This window comes from Pongo pygmaeus, chromosome 20 (assembly GCF_028885625.2).
Source record: "Pongo pygmaeus isolate AG05252 chromosome 20, NHGRI_mPonPyg2-v2.0_pri, whole genome shotgun sequence".
Lineage (NCBI taxonomy): Eukaryota > Metazoa > Chordata > Mammalia > Primates > Hominidae > Pongo > Pongo pygmaeus.
The window spans coordinates 2,451,997-2,471,013 of NC_072393.2; the positions used below are offsets into that span (position 1 = coordinate 2,451,997).

Consider the following 19,017-nt stretch of genomic DNA (forward strand, 5'->3'; position numbering starts at 1 on the left):
AAAAATGAAGAGAAGGCTGGGTGCAGTGGGTCACACCTGTAATCCCAGCACTTTGGGAGGCCGAGGCTGGAGGATAGCTTGAGCCCAGGAGTTGGAGACCAGCCTGGCCAATATAGCAAGACCCCATCTCTACAAAAAAATTTAAAAATCAGCCGGGCATGGTGGCGGGCACCTGTGGTCCCAGCTACTTGGGAGGCTGAGACAGGAGGATGGCTGGAACCCAGGAGGCAGAGGCTGCAGGGAGCTGTGATCGCACCACTGCACTCCAGTCTGGGTGACAGAGGGAGACCCTGTCTCAAAGTAAAGTAAGGAAAGCAAAACAAAACAAAGTGGGTGAGAGGGGAAGCAGCTGAGAGTCAGAGACGGGGGACAGGGTGGGAAGTCATGAGGCCCCGTCCACTGTGTGCCAAACGTCGGATCCCCAGTAACGTCCGTGACCGCCCGGTCTCCTCCTCCAGAGATGAGGGCCTGGTGGGCAGGGGACGGCCTTGAACACCCAGCGACACCCTGCCGTTGTTGGCCCAGTGAAAAGAGGCCACTAAGAAAAGGGCCTTGGCAAAACAAAGGGCCCCATTCACAGTCCCCGCGAGAGGAGGCCTGAGCTCTTTCTCTCCAGAGCTCTCCTGTCCCGGCCCAGTTTCACTTTCCAAGGACACTCCAACCCCACCTCAGCCCCCACTGATATCCTGCTTTCCAGCAATCCTCTGCCTTTACCAGACACTTCATCAGCGTGAGAACGTGGACCCAGGGGTGTCACCTTGGTCCCAGAGGCCAGGGGACGGAAAGTGCCGGCGGTCAGGCAGTTTCTCAGCCCTGTGTGGTCTCTGTCTCAGCCTTTTTTTTTTTGAGACAGAGTCTCACTCTGTTGCCCAGGCTGGAGTGCAGTGGTGCAATCTCAGCTCACTGCAACCTCCGCCTCCCGCTTTCAAGCGATTCTTCTGCTTCAGCCTCCCGAGTAGCTGGGATTACAGGCACCCGCCACTATGCCCGGCTAATTCTTGTATTTTGAGTAGAGACGGGGTTTCACCACACTGGCCAGGCTGGTCTGGAACTCTTGGCCTTAGGTGATTCACCTGCCTCGGCCTCCCAGAGTGCTGGGATTACAGGCGTGAGCCACAGCACCCGGCCTCCCCTCTCCTTTTTAAAAATGTTGCATCTCAGGCAAAGCTGCGCTCAACACCCAGGCCTGGCGCCCTGCTTGCTTCAGTCTCAGTCTCCAGCACCGGGATCCCGGCCAATCCCCGCAACACATTCGGGACCGGCAGGACGCATATGTCTCCAATCAGAAGGGAGATGTCTCTCCCGGGCTCTCTTCAGTGTTTGCGGCCAAGATGGGGAAGACGACGAGTTTCCAACACCCTGAAACGATCCCAAGGAGCGGAGCCTTTGTGGTGTGGGGTCAAAAGAGACTTTACTTACTTTTTTTCTTTCTTTTTTTTTTTTTTTTTTTTTTTTGAGACAGACCCTCACTCTCTCGCCCAGGCTGGAGTACAGTGGCACGATCTGGGCTCACTGCAAGCTCTGCCTCTCAGGTTCACGCCATTCTCCTGCCTCAGCCTCCCAAGTAGCTGGGACTACAGGTGCCCACCACCACACCCAGCTAACTTTTTGTATTTTTTAGTAGAGACGGGGTTTCACCGTGTTAGCCAGGATGGTCTTGAACTCCTGACCTCGTGATCCGCCCACCTCGGCCTCCCAAAGTGCTGGGATTACAGGCGTGAACCACCGTGCCCAGCCACTTTTTTTCTTTTCTTTTTCTTTTATTTTTTTATTTTTTATTTTTTTTTGAGACAAGGTCTGGCTCTGTCACCCACACTGGAGTGCAGGGGCATGATCTTGGCTCACTGCAGCCTCAACTTCCTGGGCTCAAGCGATCCTCCTGCCTCGGCCTCCTGAGTAGCTGGGATTACAGGCATGCGCCACTATACTCAGTTAACTTTTTTCTCTTTTTTGTAGAGATGGTGTCTTACTATGTTATCCAGGCTGGTCTCAAGCTCCTGGGCTCAAGCAATCCTCCCATCTTGGCCTCCCAAAGTGCTGGGGTTAGGCTGGGCATGGTGGCTCACACCTGTAATGCCAACACTTTGGGAGGCCAAGGCGGGTGGATCACCTGAGGTCGGGAGTTCGAGACCAGCCTGGCCAACATGGAGAAACCCTGCCTTTACTAAAAATACAAAATTAGCCGGGCATGGTGGCGCATGCCTGTAATCCCAGCTACTCGGGAGGCTGAGGCAGAAGAATGGCGTGAACCCAGGAGGCAGAGCTTGCAGTGAGCCGAGATCCGCGCCACTGCACTCCAGCCTGGGTGAAAGTGCGAGACTCCGTCTCAAAAAAAAAAAAAAAAAACATGATGCGAAGATGGAAAGCAAAGTTTGCAGGAGAAGGATGGAGTCGGTGTCAGTGCTCTGGGGAGGTGGGGAGTTCCCTCAGCAAGAATGACCTCAGAGTAGCTGGTAGGTGGGCTAAGGCCACCTGGGCTGGGAGAACCAGGTTAACAGCACCAGTAGGAAGTCACCAGGGTCGCGAGGACCCCCAACAGGGAGAGAGCAACAGGGCACCTCGCCCCCACGTGTTCTTTCCCAAAACCCGTAACCTGGTCTGATCACGAGAGCAATATCTGACAAACCTAGATCAGAAGTAAGTCTGCACAATACCCAGCCGGTCCCCCTAAGACCATCCAGGTCTCGAGAGGCAAGGAACATCTAAGACATGGTCCCAACCCGGAAGAACCCCCGGTGACGAGCCGGCTAAATGTCACGTGGGATTCTAGATGGGTCCTGGGGCAGGAAAGGACATTAGGGGAAGATTAATGACATTTGAATAAAATGTGGAGTTAACAGAAATGAACCCATTGTTAGCCGGGCACAGTGGCTCACGTCTGTCCTCCTAACACTTTGGGAGTCCGGGGTAGGAGGATCGCTTGAGTTCAGGAGTTCAAGACCAGCCTGGGCAAAATAGCGAGACCTCATCTCTACAATAAAACAAAAATTAGCCAGGCATGGCGTTGCGTGCCTGTGGTCCCAGCTACTCAAGAGGCTGAGGTGGGAGGATCGCTTGAGCCCGGGAGTTGAAGGCTATGGATCTGGTGGCCACTGCACTTAGCCTGGGTGACAGAGTAAGACTCTGTCTCAAAAAAAATGTAAATTTTAATTTTAAAAAATATTACTTTTAATGGCAAAGACCACAATTACATTTGCCCCAATATAATAAACACATAAAATAAATAAATAAATGAGAAAAAGATAAACAAAAATAAAAATAATGCAAAAAAAAGGAAAAAAATGCCAATCATACTATGCATGGCACCATGCTATAGGGGAAAAAAAATAATTATATATAATTGTTCCCAAATCATTAAGCCCTTCTCATTATGGAGGCTATAGGAATAAATGCTCCTAACAAGACCATATTTGGGCCGGGCTCGGTGGGCCTCCCAGCACTTTGGGAGGCCGAGGCAGGTGGATCACCTGAGGTCACGAGTTCGAGACCAGCCTGGCCATGATGGTGAAACCTCGTCTCTACTAAAAATACAAAAATTAGCCAGGTGTGGTGGTGGACGCCTGTAATCCCAGCTACTCAGGAGGCTAAGGCAGGAGGATCACTTGAACCCGGGAGGCAGAGGTTGCAGTGAGCTGAGATGGAGCCACTGCACTCCAGCCTGGGCTACAGAGTGAGACTCCAACTCAAAAAAAAAAAAAAAAAAAAAACCATATTCGATGCAATTCTCTGAAGTTAACTGTTAGAGCTCTGACCACACAGAGGCTGAAATTACATGACACATGCTAAAGTACAAAGTTCCAAGATCAAGTCCCAGCATGACCACTAACTCGTGAAACCTCCAGACCTCAGTTTTGCCATCCGTAAAGCATGCGAGATGGACTCGAGGGCCAACACGCTTTTTCGGTAAGAGTCCAGATACCCAGCGTTTTCAGCCTTGCAGTGGAGCCACTCTCTATGGCAACGACTTAACTACACCATAGTAGCAGAACACACAGAGCTGTGTGCCAATAAAACATTATTTCTGGACACTAAAATCTGAATGCCATATAATTGTCATGTGTCATGGCCTTTTCTTTGACTTGTGTTTTTTGCTTCTTTTGGCGGCGGGTAGAAGCAGGGCTTCCTTTGACTTTTTTTTCCAACCATTTGAAAATGGAGGCCGGGCACGGTGGCTCACGTCTGTAATCCCACCACTTTGGGAGGCCGAGGCGAAAGGATCGCTTGGGGTCGGGAGTTCGAGACCAGCCTGGCCAACATGGTGAAACCCCATCTCTACTAAAAATACAAAAATTAGCCGAGTGTGGTGTCAGGCGCTTGTAATCCCAGCTACTCGGGAGGCTGAGGCAGGAGAATGGCTTGAACCGGGAGGCAGAGTTTGCAGTGAGCCGAGATCATGCCACTGCACTCCAACCTAGGTGACAGAACGAGATTCTGTCTCAAAAAAGTAAAATAAAATAAAAATAAAAATAGGATAATCATTCTTAGCCCAGGGGCCATATATAAAACCAGGCTGTGGGCCAGAGGTGGCCCAAGGGCGGTGGTTACTGACTCCTGAACTGGACGTGTTCCAAGCCCCTTCCTCAGCTACCTTTCTAAGATTCTCTGATTACAAATCCATGTGAGTTTTTCTATTTCAACCTGTTGGCTCAGGTCTTTTTTTTTTTTCTTCTTGAGACAGGGTCTTGCTCTGTCGCCCAGGCTGGAGTGCAGTGGCACAATCTTGGCTCACTGCAGCCTCCACCTTCCAGATTCAAGCAATCCTCCCACCTCAGCTTCCCAAGCATCTGGGGTTACAGGCACGTACCACCACGCCCAGCTAAGCTTTGTATTGTTAATAAAGACGGGGTTTCGCCATGTTGGCCAGGCTGGTCTCGAACTCCTGATCTCAAGTGATCCACCCACCTCAGACTCCCAAAGTGCTGGCATTACAGGTGCGAGCCACCGTGCCCGGCCAGGGCAGTGAAACTATAGGATACCACAATGGTGGACACATATCCTTACACCCTTCTCCAAACCCGTAGAATCTTCAACACCAAGAGTGAACTCCAATAGAGACTGGGGACTCTGGGTGACAATGACATGTCAACGTGGGTTCATCCATTGTGATTATAACAAATGCACCACTGTGGTACGGGGTGCTGGTAGTGGGAGAGGATGTGCCTGTGGGTTGCAGGGGGGTGTACGGGAACTTTCTGTTCTTACCGCTCGATTTTGCTGTAAACCTAAAATAGCTCTAAAAACATAAAGTCTATTTAAAAAACCCAACTGTATCTTTGTACTTTAATGCAATCACAGAATCATAAAATCTTATTAGAAATGGTTTCGGCCGGGCTCAGTGGCACATGTCCATAATCCCAGCACTTTGGGAGGACGGGACCGGAGGATTGTTGAGCTCAGGAGTTTGAGACCGACCTGGGCAACATGGCGAGACCCCATCTCTACTAAAAATGGAAAAATTAGCCAGTTGTGGTGTTACATGCTTATAGTCTCAGCTACTCAGGAGGCTGAGGTGGGAAGATCACTTGAGCCTGGGAGGCGGAGGTTGCAGTGAACCATGATTGCATCACTACACTCCGGCCTGGGCAACAGAGCAAGACTCTGTCTCAAAAAAAAAATTAAAATTAAAAAAATATTAATAAAAGGAAAAGAGCCAGGTGCGATGGCTCACGCCTGTAATCCCAGCACTTTGGGAGGCCGAGGTGGAAGGATCAGTTGAGGTCAGGAGTTTGAGACCAGCCTGGCCAACATGGTGAAACTTCTTCTCTACTAAAAATACAAAAATTAGCCAGGCATGGTGGTGCGCGCCTGTAATCCCAGCTACTCAGGAGTATGAGGCAGGAGAATTGCTTGAACCGGGGAGGTGAACGTTGCAGTGAACCAAAATCGCACCACTGCACTCCAGCCTGGACAACAGAGCAAGACTCTGTCTCAAAAAAATTAAGATAAAGCAAAATAAAAGAAAAAGAAATAATTTAGACCAGTGGTTCTTAACTAGGGACGCCTTTGCCTTTGGGGGACCCTGGACAATGTCTGGGGACATTTGTGGTTGTCATGATGGGGGAGCTTCTGGCACGGAGTGGGTGGAGTCCAGAGATGCTGCTCGGCACCCAGCAATGCCCAAGACAGCTCCACCCCAGAGAAGGATCCAGCCCCCATGCCCACAGTGCCCAGGCGGGAGATCCTGCTTTATCCAGGCGTCACCACTGCAATAACAATATACTTAATATATGCAAAGTGCTGGGCGGGCGCGGTGGCTCATGCCTATAATCCCAGCACTTCGGGAGGCCGAGACGGGTGGATCACGAGGTCAGGAGATCCAGACCATCCCGGGTAACACAGTGAAACCCCGTCTCTACTAAAAATACAAAAAAACTAGCCGGGTGTGGTGGCGGGCGCCTGTAGTCCCAGCTACTCAGGAGGCTGAGGCAAGAGAATGGCGTGAACCGGGGACGGGGAGCTTGCAGTGAGCCAAGATGGCGCCACTGCACTCCAGCCTGGGGACAGAGCGAGACTCCGTCTCAAAAAGAAAAAAGAAAAAAAAAAAAAAATATATATATATATATATATATATATATTTACAAAGTGCTTTAAAATTCCCGGTGCATCCCTGCTGCATGTGGCCAGGGCCAGGCGTTTCCACCCCGTTTTACAGACCAGGAGCAGTCAGGGGCACTTCTCAGAGGGCTGCGTGGTCACCTGTGGCCTCCCTGCCCCCGGGTGCTTCTGGGAGAGGCACGAACTCAAAACTCCCACTTCCTCCTGCAGCCGCCTGTGCTCCCAGAGGCCCCTGCAGGCACAGAGTTCTCCGCTGGTTGTGGGATGGTGCACGTGTAATTTTTCTGTAGTTGGGAAAGGCAGGAGGGAGGAGGACGAAGCAGGAAGGGATTTAGCACCTGGGACCACACAGCCTGGGAAAAGCCTGAATCTCACCGCACGCAGGGGACGAAGACGTTAGGGGTTGCACTGTGCACCCCTCCAAAGGAACAGTCCACGACCCAACCCCGCACACCTGGGAATGGGAGCTTACTTAGATTCAGGGTCTTTGCAGATGATATGAGTTTAGATGCAGTCACACTGGATTAGAATGAACCCTAAAATGGGTGCACCACACCAACATGGCACATGTATACATATGTAACAAACCTGCACGTTGTGCACATGTACCCTAAAACTTAAAGTATAATAATAACAAAATTAAAAAAAAAAAACATACTGACATACTGTCACTGCATCCTAAAAAAAAAGAAAAAAAAAAAAAAAAAGAATGAACCCTAAATCCAACGACCGAGGGCCTCTTTTTTTTTTTTTTTTTTCTTTTTCTGAGACAGGCTCTTGCTCTGTCTCCCAAGCTGGAGTGCAGTAGCACAATCATGGCTCACTGCAGCCTCCACTTCCCAGACTCCAGCGATCCTCCCACCTCAGCCTCCTGAGTAGCTGGGACCACAGACATCTGCCAACACGACCAGCTAATTTATATCTTTTTGGTAGCGATGGGATTTTTTCCTGTTGCCCAGGCTGGTCTCAAACTCCTGGGCTCAAGCGATCTACCCGCCTTGGCCTCCTAAAGTGCTGGCCCAGACTGACCTTATAAGAGGAGGGAAATTTCGGCCAGGTGCAGTGGCTCACACCTATAATCCCAGCACTTTGGGAAGCCGAGGCAGGAGGATCACCTGAGGTCAGGAGTTCGAGACCAGCCTGGCCAACATGGTGAAACCCCGTCTGTACTAAAAATACCAAAATTAGCTGGGCGTGGTGGCACACGCCTGTAATCCCAGCTACTTGGGAGGCAGGAGAATTGCTTGAACCCGGGAGGCAGAGGTTGCAGTGAGCTGAGATCACGCCACTGCACTCCAGCCTCGGCAGCAGAGCAAGATTCCATCTCAAAAAAAAAAAAGGAGGGAAATTTCCACCCAGGGAGAAGGCCTTTTGTGATGACAGAGGCAGAAATTGGATCAATCAGGCCATAAGCCAAGGACTCCTGGAGCCCCCGGAGGGTGGGGAAGGCAGGAAGCCTCCTTCCCCAGAGCCTCTAGAAGGAGCGCAGCCCTGCTCACACCGTGACTTCAGACTCCTGGTCTCCAGAACCATGAGACAATACATTTCTGTTATTTTAGCCACCCGGTCTGTGGTCATTCATGACGGTGGCAGCCCCAGGCTCCTCCTACAACTGGGCACTGCCAAGGCCGGCAAAGTCCAGGCCTTACTTTCCCACCACACTGAAGCCACAGCCGTCTCTGTGCCCAGCAGACTCTGCCAGGACATCTGCATTTGAACTTGGCTGGATTCATCTCTTTTCTTTGATTCCTCCTGGCTTTGTTGTCCATCAAGTTAGGGAGTTTTTTAAGACGGCCAGGGGAGGCCGGTCATGGTGGCTCACGCCTGTAATCCCAGCACTTTGGGAGGCCGAGGCGGGCAGATCACGAGGTCAGGAGATTGAGACCATCCTGGCTAACAAGGTGAAACCCCGTCTCTACTAAAAATACAAAAAATTAGCCGGGCGTGGTGGCAGGCGCCTGTAGTCCCAGCTACTCGGGAGGCTGAGGCAGGAGAATGGCGTGAACCCGGGAGGCGGAGCTTGCAGTGAGCCGAGATCACGCCACTGCCCTCCAGCCTGGGCGACAGAGCAAGACTCCATCTCAAAAAAAAAAAGGCGGCCAGGGGCAGCAGTCTTGGGCTTGTCAACAAAGGTCAAATGAACAATGAAATCGGACGTGGTGACTCACACCTGTAATTCTAGAACGTGGGCCGGCCGAGGTGGGCAAATCGCTTGAGCCCAGGAGTTCAAGACCAGCCTGGACAACACAGCAAGCCCCCGTCTCTACAAAAAATACAAAAATTAGCCAGGTGTGGCAGTACATGCTTGTGTTCTCGCCTATCTGGGAGGCTGAGGCAGGAGGATCACTTGAGCCTGGGAGTTCAAGGCTGCAGTGAGCTGTGATTGTGCCACTGCACTCCAGCCTGGGTAACAGAGTAAGCCCCTATCTCATTAAAAAGAAAAGTAGACGTTCAGCCAGGCACAGTAGTTCATGTCTGTAATCCCAACACTTTGGGAGTCCGAAGCGGGTGGATCACTTGAGCTCAGGGGTTCAAGAACAACCTGGGCAACATAGTGAGACTCTATCTCTACAAAAAATTAGCCGGATATGGTGACATGTGCCTGTAGTCCCAGCTACTCTGGAGGCTGAGGCAGGAGGCTCGCTTGAGCCAAGGAGTTTGAGACCAGTCTGGGCAACATAGCAACATCCCATCTCTACAAAAAAAAAAAAAAAAATTAGCTGGGCATAATGATCTGTGCCTGTATTCCCAGCTACTCAGGAGATCGAGGTGGGACGATTGCTTGAGCCAGGGAGGTGGAGGTTGCAGTGAGCCAAGATCACACCGCTGTACTCCAGCCTAGGTGACAGAGCAAGACTCTGTCTCAAAAAAAAAAGAAAAGAAAAGAAAAGAAAAGCAGACTTAAACTAATGAATGTACATCAAAGGTAATCTTTTTCTACTTTACCATCTTCCAAAGAGTAACTGTACAGAAACTCCAAAAAGGTAGCCATTTCTGCAAACCAGGGTCTCTCCCCTGGGTACTGTGGACATCGGGGCTCTGGACCATTCTCTGGGGTGCGGCCATCCTGGGCACTGCGGGGCGCTGAGCAGTGTCCCTGGCATCCACCCACTCCATGCTACGAGCAGCCCCGGTCGTGACAGCCACAAATGTCCCCAGACATCGCTCAGTGTCCCCTGAAGGCCAGAATCGCCCCCAGGGACAAGCTCTGATTTAGGGCATGGCTGGACATGAGACAGAGACAGCACCAGATAAATGCGTCAAGGGTTAAAGAATGAACGCCCACGTTCTAACCACCCCCCCAAGTCTCTAATCAAATGCCGCCTCCTCTTGGAGGCTCTCAGAGGTCGAGGTCCCTGTCTTCATTTTGTAAACTCATCACCCGACACAATATCAGACACTTAATGTTGTGTTGTAACGTTAATAAATGTCTGTAAAATAAATGACTCTGACCTTGAAACGGCAATGTCTCTATGCCTAAGAAATCTTGGTTGTTTGAGGATAAAATTCTCTTCCTTTCTCTCTCTTGGGTTGGGCTACATTTGAGATTGTAAGGTGGGGTAAGCACAGGGGATTTGGGTCAGAAATGTCAAGGCTATCTGGAATTGGTGACACTATTTTTGGAGGAATCTACATTTTGGGGAGTTTTTTTGTTGCTTTTTTTGGGGGGGGTGCAGGGAATAGCACTTAACTAGTTCAACCATAGTTTTCAGGGGAAAAAAAAAGTTTTAGTTTAAAGGATCTGTTCTACCATAGCCTGGTATAGAGCAGTGGTTCTCAACCCCAGACGACTGTGGACAATGTCTGGGGACATCGGTGGCTGTCACAACTCAGAGATGCTCCTGGCATGGAGTGGGTGGAGGCCAGGGACGCTGCTCAGCGCCCTGCGGTGCCCAGGACGGCCCCACCCCAGAGAACAATCCGGTTCCCCTATCTGCAGTGCCAAGAGGGAGCCCCTACATTATTTGGGAAAAAATCAAGTCTGCTTCCTGATCACATTGGACACCAGAATAAACTCCCGGTGGGGCAGACAGTGTAAACTAGGGGGACCCCCAGCTTCTGGGGCTCACCTCCTCTCTCCCTCCCCACTCAGGGTGTGGATTTCAATGTGTGCAGCCTCCTGGGACCTCAGCAGGGCAGAGGATCATGGGACGCAGAGTCTCTTGGAGTCTGTGGACTCCCCTAGCCCAGGTGTGATCTGCTCCCTGAGGGACACTGGGCTATGTCTGGGGACATCTGTGGTGGTCACAACTGGAGGTGCTACTGGCGTGGAGTGGGTGGACGCCAGGGACGCTGCTCAGCACCTCAGGACCTGCAGTGCCCAGGACAGCCCCGCCCCAGAAAATGACCCTACTCAGGCCATCCCAGAGTAGGGTTGAACTCGAGCTCAGGAGTTGGAGACCAGTCTAGGCAATACAGGGGGACCTCCATGTTTACAAAAAAATTTTTTTAATTAGCTGGGCATGGTGGCGTGCATCTGTAGTCCCCGCTACCCTGGGAGGCTGAGGTGGGAGGATTGCTTGAGCCCGGAGTTTGAGGCTGCAGTGAGCCAGGCTGAGAAAATGTGTGGTGACTGGCATGGGGAGACCTAGCGCCCTCTGTGTACCCACCAAGATGGGCCAGTCTCCACCAATCTGTTCCCTGGCAAACTTGTATTCTACTCATAGCTTCCTCATGGCCTCCCGTCTGGACCTTCCTCAGCCCCCTCTCTACCCCCCGGACGACTTCTTATCACCCCTGCACCTATACAGCTCCTAGAACACGCAGGCCTGAGGCCCCCACCTCTGTGCCACCCTGGGCTCAGGCCCCTCTGACCCGGACTGCCATCTCCACGGCCCCCACACCAGCACACAGATGCCTCATTCACGTGGTGCTCCCAGGGCCTGGCACCAGTTCTGAGGCTTAAAATAGGCACACAACGGGCCTTTGTCGGATAGAGGAAGGAAGGAAGGAGCGTTTCAGACAAAGGAGACAGCAACAGCAGCGTCCAGGAAACCCAGGGGCACCGGGGAGGTGGATGGAGCCAAGTGGGGGTGGGGTACTTGAAGGGTCAGAGGGCAGGGCCAGGCCATGCAGGATCCTGAAGATCCCATGAGGAACTGGGGTGTCATCATGCAGGTGCTGACTTGGTAGGGGCAGGGAAGTGACCGTCTGATCAGTGCCCAGGAAGCTTACTAGGAAGGTCCTGCTGGAGCCAGAGAAACCAGAGGCTGATTCGTCACCTTGGAGTCTCCTGCCAGGGATGATGAGGCTCTCAGCTCAAGAGGGAGCACTGGGATGGGAAAGAAAGCAGACAGGAGGGGCCGGGCATGGGGGCTCACGCCTGTAATCCCAGCACTTCGGGAGGCCGAGGCAGGCAGATCACCTGAGGTCAGGAGTTCGAGACCAGCCTGGGCAATATGGTGACGCCCTGTCTCTACTAAAAATACAAAAATTATCTGGGTGTGGTGGTGGGCACCTGTAATCCCAGCTACTTGGGAGGCTGAGGCAGGAGAATCACTGGAACCTGGGAGGCGGAGGTTGCAGTGAGCCGAGATTGCACTACTGCACTCCAGCCCGGGAGACAGAGCGAGACTCCATCAAAAAAAAAGAAAAGAAAGAGAGAGAGGGGAGAGAGGGGAGAGAGGAGAGAGAGGAGAGAGAGAAAGAAAGAAAGAGAGAAAGAGAAAGAAAAAGAAAGAAAGACAGAAAGAAAGAAAGGGAAAGGAAAGGAAGGAAGAAGGAAGGAAGGAAGGAAGAAAGAAAAAGAAAGAAAGAACGAACCACTAAACAAACATCCCAAGCTTCAGTGCAGCGGGCTGCCTATGCCCAGGAAAAAGCCATTTACATCCCAGCACCGTGCTTCATTGCCCAAAGGCAAAAGCAGCCAAGCGTGTGTTGCTGGATGGATGGATGAGCACAGCCCGGTCTGTCCACGCACCGGAACACGACTCAGCCCTGAAAAGGGTCGAGGCTCTGACGCATGCCACAGCATGGATGCACCTTGAGCATGTCACACGCAGTGAGAGACACCAGACACAAAGGCCACACAGTGTGTGACCCATTTCTTTGAAATGTCTAGGACAGGCCAGTCCAGAGACAGGAGGGAGAGGTGTGGGTGCCAGGGCTGAGGGAGGGGGTGGAGAGTCTCTCCACCCTCATGGGGACAAAGGATTTTACTGGGTGATGGAATGTTCTTTTGTTTGTTTGTTTTTTGAGACAGAGTCTCGCTCTGTCGCCCAGGCTGGAGTGCAGTGCTCACCGCAACCTCCGCCTCCAGGGTTCAAGTGGTTCTCCTGCCTCAGCCTCCTGAGTAGCTGGGATTACAGGCGCTCTCCACCACACCCAGCTAATTTTTGTATTTTTAGTAGAGACGGGGTTTCACCATGTTGGCCAGGCTGGTCTCGAACTCCTGGCCTCAAGTGATCCTCCCGCTTTGGCCTCCCAAAGTGCTGGGATCACAGGAATGTTCTGAAAGGGGCTTATAGGGATATTTGCACAGCTGATAAACTTATTTAAAAGATGGAATTGCATCCTTAAAAGGTCTGAATGTTATGAAGTGCAAATTATACCTCAATTTTTGTCATAAAAAGCAGTAAGACTTTTCCTTTTGCGAGGTTCAAGTAACTGTTCCTGGAAGCGTCTCGGAGCTGCCCACGAACCCCACCATCCACCCGTGTCAGGAGCTGATGTGGGGGAGGAACCACACCACACAGAGAGAGCGTGGCCCACTCACGCCGCAGGATAGGGGAGGAGGAAGAGGACAGGAGTGACCCCTCGGGGGCCGCTGTGTGACTGAGGACGGGTCCGCCCATCTCCTTAGCTCTCACACTCATCTATAAGGTCTCCTAGGTGACGTAAACCATGAACACTTTTCTCTAACCCTTAAGAGACAGAGGCCAGGCCAAAGAGTGCATGTAGAGAAAGCAGTGACAAGTGAAGTCAAGAAATGTCAATGAGCGGGGAGAGGCGCCCGACATCACCAAGGACAAAGAATTGCAGAAATCAGCCGTGAAAGGACACAGCAGCTGGGCGCGGTGGCTCACGCCTGTCACCCCAGCACTTTGGGAGGCCGAGGTGGGTGAATGACCTAAGGTCAGGAGTTCAAGGCTAGCCTGGCCAACATGGTGAGACCCCCCCCCCCCAACAAGTCTCTACTAAAAATACAAAAATTAGCCGGGCGTGGTGGCGCATGCCTGTAATGGAAGCTACTCAGGAGGCTGGGGCAGGAGAATCGCTTGAACCCTGAAGGCGGAGGTTGCAATGAGCTGAGATCGCACCACTGCACTCCAGCCCGGGCAACGGAACGAGACCATGTCTCAAAAAAAAAGGACAGGTCGGGTGCGGTGGCTCACGCCTGTAATCCCAGCACTTTGGGAGGCAGAGGTAGGTGGATCACCTGAGGTCAGGAGTTTGAGACCAGCCTGGGCAATATGGTGAAACCCCGTCTCTACTAAAAATATAAAAATTAGCCGGGTGCAGTGGTGCACGCCTGTAATCCCAGCTACTCGAGAGGCTGAGGCAGAAGAATCGCTTGAGCCCTGGAGGCGGAGGTTGCAGTGAGCCAAGATTGCACCATTGCACTCCAGCCTGGGTGACAGAGAAAGACTGTGTTTCAAAAAAAAAAAAAAGAAAGAAAGAAAGAAAAGAAAAAAAGAAAGCACCAGCTCCCAAGCCTATAGAGACCAGGCACGACCTTCCTGTAAGAAACCATGAAGCATCTTCAAAAATACAAATGACTCTGTGGATATGATTTTAAAGACCATCGCTGCTTCCAGATGGAACTGAAAAAATCCGAATAACACCTTGAATGAAGAAAGGAGTGTTTTTCACTACTACTCGGTGAACGAGAAAAATGCCTCCATTCAGTAAACACGAAGCTGAATTGTCTACGCGTGAGGGTAATTTGTGTTTACTTCTCTTTGCCGTCAAACAGTGGGGCCCCAGGGTTTATTAAGCATGAAACAAGAACAGAAAATAACAGTATTGGTCAAAGGATGTTTTCTAAATAAAGCTCCTCTGTAAGATCGAGATGCACCTGCAGAATTTGAGCTTCATTGGAAGCTTCACGTTCCAGGTTAAAATCAAGAAAACATATTGCAAACATGGCATCTTCCAATGCCTGCAACTGACAACTTCAGCCCATCTTCTAAATCAGTACTAAGCGTTCAAAAGCCACATAAAAGACCCACCTAGAAAGGAGTAGCCTTTTTTTTTTTTTTTTTTTTTTTTTTTTTCTGAGACAGAGTCTTGCTCTGTGGCCCAGGCTGGAGTGCAGTGGTGCGATCTCGGCTCACTGCAATCTCTGCCTCCTGGGTTCAGGTGATTCTCCTGCCTCAGCCCCTTAAGTAGCTGGGATTACAGGCATGTGCTACCACACCCAGCTAGTTTTTATATTTTTAGTACAGATGGGGTTTCACCATGTTGGCCAGGATGGTCTTGAACTCCTGACCTCAAGTGCTCCACCCACTTCGGCCTCCCAAAGTGCTGAGATTACAGGCGTGAGCCACCGCGCCCAGCCATAAGTAGGCATTTCTAATGTTTTCTAAAAGCAGTGAGACCTTACTTCTCCCCTCTCAAAACGAGAGCACTAAATGACTTAAAAACAATCCCCAATTCTGAACAGCCCCATTTCCTACACATCAAAGGAGAGATGAGGTCGTTAAAGGAGAAAATAAATCAGTTTTGTCTATAACAAGAGTTCCACACTGGAGTGTCTCTGTCCCTACAGGACACTGGGTGATGTCCGGAGACATCTGTGGTTATCACAATGCGGGGAGCTCCTGGTGTGGAGTGGGTGGAGGCCAGGGACGCTGCTCGGCACCCTGCAGTGCCCAGAAGGCCCCACCCCAGAGGACGATCAGACCCCAAATGTCCACAGCGCTGGGACAGACAGACCCAAATGCACCCCATGAACTGAAGCTGTAAACTCAAAATTTCAAGCGTATAATCACAGCTCGATGTGGTTCCTTACGGGGTGCCCCTAAACCAGAATGACCCAGGCAGCCTTCTCTTAAACAGGTGCATCTGTTACTTAACGAGCTTTGAGAATCTCCTGCCACCAGGTGTGGGCAAAGTCTTCTTTCTTTTCAGTTTTTTACTCACTTTTAATAATATGGAGACAGGCTCCATATTTGAGACTCTGTCTCAACATAATAATAATAATAATAATAATAATAATAATAATAATAATGAGACATATTTTTGTTGTTGTTGCAGTCCTTTTTTTTTTTTTCCTTTTTTTTTTTTTTTTTTTTTTTTTTTGAGGCAGAGTCTCTCTCTGTCGCCCAGGCTGGAGTGCAGTGGCGTGATCTCGGCTCACTGCAACCTCCACCTCCTGGGTTCAAGCGATTCTCCTGCTTCAGCCTCCCAAGTAGCTGGGATTACAGGCAAACGCCACCATGCCCAGCTAATTTTTGATATTTTTAGTAGAGATAGGTTTTCGCTATATTGGCCAGTCTGGTCTCAAACTCCTGACCTCAGGTGATCCACCTGCCTCTGTCTCCCAAAGCACGGGGATTACAGGCATGAGCCACCACAACCAGCCATGCAGATTATTTTTTAAAGCTTCTGGGGGTGACCCTGATGTGTGCTCCTAAGGTTGCAGGACTAGAGTCAAGTTCCAGTCACTTCCTTTCCTCTCCTCTGTGACAACCCAGTCATCCCACTCCTCCATCTCCAAACCCACCAAAGAAAAAAACTGGATTGAGTCCATTATTCTCCATGCTTCAGGTACCCTCACTATGTGCTAGGAAACAGTCCATGCATACATCCCGTAATTCGACCCTGAGAGGCACATGCTACTGTTTTTATTATTCCCGCTTTGCAGCGGAGTAAACAACACCTCCAAAAGATGATACAGCCAACCCTGCAGCGAGAGGCAGGGTCGGAACACACACAGGCGCACCTCCCAGAGGCCCCCGACACTCCATCAAGGCAAGATCGCAGCATCCCACGACGGGAACAAGTTTGTGAACTTGGCATTTGCCTCGCTGACACCTAGCAACCGTGTGAAGACGCTTAGCTGGGGATCCGCTGCCTCTGTTCATCAAGCCTGTCTTCCACCGCCCACCTCCCAACCCCTAGCAACCCCCGCTCCCCAGGAAAAATAAAGTGCCACCCACGTCGCTCAATAGCACCGTCCCAAAAACTCCCACTTTAGTTCCTGAAAAATTCAGTCACCGACAAGAGCCTTTCTCCTTCCTGAAGCGTTCTCCTTGGCACCCTATATCCTAGAAATAAACCTCAAAAAGTATTCCGAACTCCCGTCTCCTTCAACTCACTGTTCCCGGGGGGGTTCTGCCCCGTGCCCAGTTCTAGAGCAAACAATTAACATCTCCCCCAAAAGTAGAGGGGTGAGTCCTCTCCAAATTCCTTTTAACTGGATCCTACCTGAGACAACTCCCCACACCCCGTTTTCCTCCTGATTAGTCAATGTTTAGCAAAACACCTGCCCCCAGGTGTCTCCAGCCTGGGACCTTACCCCCACCTCCCTTCTCACTACCTCACCCTAACTTCCTTCTCCCTGAACCCCCCTCCACCCCACACACTCACAAGCTCCCCATTTCCCCTGATAGCCCCCAGACCCTTTCTGGAACAAGCCTAACCCCCACCTGTATGCTCCAGCCACTCCCTGGCTCACCCCAACTTTGTCCTTCTGCCCCTTTCCAGCTAACCCTAACCCCTGGGCCGTCAATCACACCCCCCCATCTTCACCAACCCCATTCCTCAGTCCTCTCCCCAGACAACCTCAACATCTAATTCCCTCTGCAGCCCCCTCTCCAATGAACCCCACTTGAAACTCCATCCCCAGCCCCCTCTCCAGCTCCCTGCGAACCTCAACCCCACTCCCAGCTCCCTCTTCAAATAAACTGCACCCTTGACTCAACCCCGGTTCCCCTCTCCAATTAATCTCAACCCCCAACACCATCTCCAGCGCCCTCCCCAGCTAACTCAGATTTCCAATTCCACCTCCAGTCCCTCCCCAGCTAACCTCCACCTACAATTCCAGCCCCCTCCCCAGGCAGCTTGGACCTCCAATCCCACTCCAAGCCCCCTCGGCCGCTAACCTCGACTTGCGACTCTAGCCCCCTCCCCAGCAAACTCAAGACCTCCAATTCCACCACCAGCCCCTTCCTAGCTAACCTGGACCTGCAATTCCAGACCCCTCCCCAGCTAACTCAGACCTCCAATCCCACTCCAAGCCCCCTCCCCAGCTAACCTCGACCTGCAACTCCAGCCCCCTCCCCAGATAATTCAGACCTCCAGTCCCACTCCAAGCCCCCTCCCGAGCTAACCTGGACCTGCCACTCCAGCAGCCCCCTCCCTAGCTAACCTCGACCTACAATTCCAGCCCCCTCCCCAGGTAACCTCGACCTGCAACTCCAGCCCCCTCCCCAGATAACTCAGACCTCCAATCTCACCCCCAGCCCCCTCCTCAGCTAACTCAGACCTCCAATTCCACCTACAGCCCCCCCCACCCAGCTAACCTGGACCTGCAACTACAGCCTCCTTCCCAGCTAGCCCTGATTTCTAAGTGGAGTCCCAATGCCCAGACCCAACCCTTCCCCAGCGAACCTCGATCTGCACCTCCTGCCCCGTCCCCAGCTAACCTCGATCTGCACCTCCTGCCCCGTCCCCAGCTAACCTCGACCTGCAACTCCCGCCCCCTCCCCAGCTAGCCCTGAGCCCCAAGTGCAGTCCCAATCGCCAGCCCCAGCCCCTCCCCAGCTAACTTCGACCCCCCAAGTGCAGCCCCGTCCCCAATTCCAACCCCAGCCTCCAGTTGCAGCCCGGGTCCCCAGCCCCAGCCCCCCTCCTCAGCCGACTCCGACCCCCAACTCGGTCCGCAGCCGAATCCGAGCTGTCCCAGTCCCCTCTCTGGGACGCCGGCCGCGCCCTCACTTCCCCTGGCCCGGTTCGCGGGCGCCCTTACCTGCGCTCGGGCCCCGCGGCCGCCTCAGCCCCGCCGCGCAGCCGAACCCTCCGCCCCGGCCCGCGAGCGCTCGCTCCCCTCTGCGGGGGCGGGGCCGACACTCGGGGGGCGGGCCCTGGCGTCCCGGCACGACCAATCGCGAGCCCCGGCGGCGGGAGGCCGGAGCGGGGGCGGGGCGCGGGGCAGGCAGCGGGGTAGGCTGCGCCCAGGAGAGCGGGGCGGGGCTCCGGGCGCGGGCGGGGCCGGGGGCGGAGCGAAGAGCGGCTTTCCAGGGTGACTTCGTGACGTCAGGAAGGCGCGAGTCGCTTCCCGAGTTCGAATCCCGCGCTAGGTGAGCGGGTTCGAATGCTGCATACCAGCTCCGCGGGCTCATTTGCTGGAGAAGAATGTCAGTGATCATAACTGCTGCGCCGCTTTCTTGAAGACTTTATAGGCTCCCTCTCGCGGGACCCTCTGCCTAAGGCCAGAAGGCGAGATTACTATCCTCATTTTACAGAGGTGGAAACTGGGTCTCAGAAAGGTGAAACCTAAGGTCATTTGCCTAAGCC

At 52.3% G+C, this 19,017-nt stretch overlaps 1 protein-coding gene across 1 annotated transcript in view; it reads right to left on the reverse strand.

Moving 5' to 3' along the window:
- GNG7 (G protein subunit gamma 7) overlaps positions 1-18,552 on the reverse strand; it is a 193,012-nt gene extending 174,460 nt beyond the window's left edge. The window contains exon 1 of the mRNA XM_054465488.2: positions 18,470-18,552. The gene's annotated coding sequence lies outside the window, so the exon portion shown is untranslated. The remainder of the gene's footprint in view (positions 1-18,469) is intronic.
- Between the last annotated feature and the right edge of the window lie 465 nt (positions 18,553-19,017).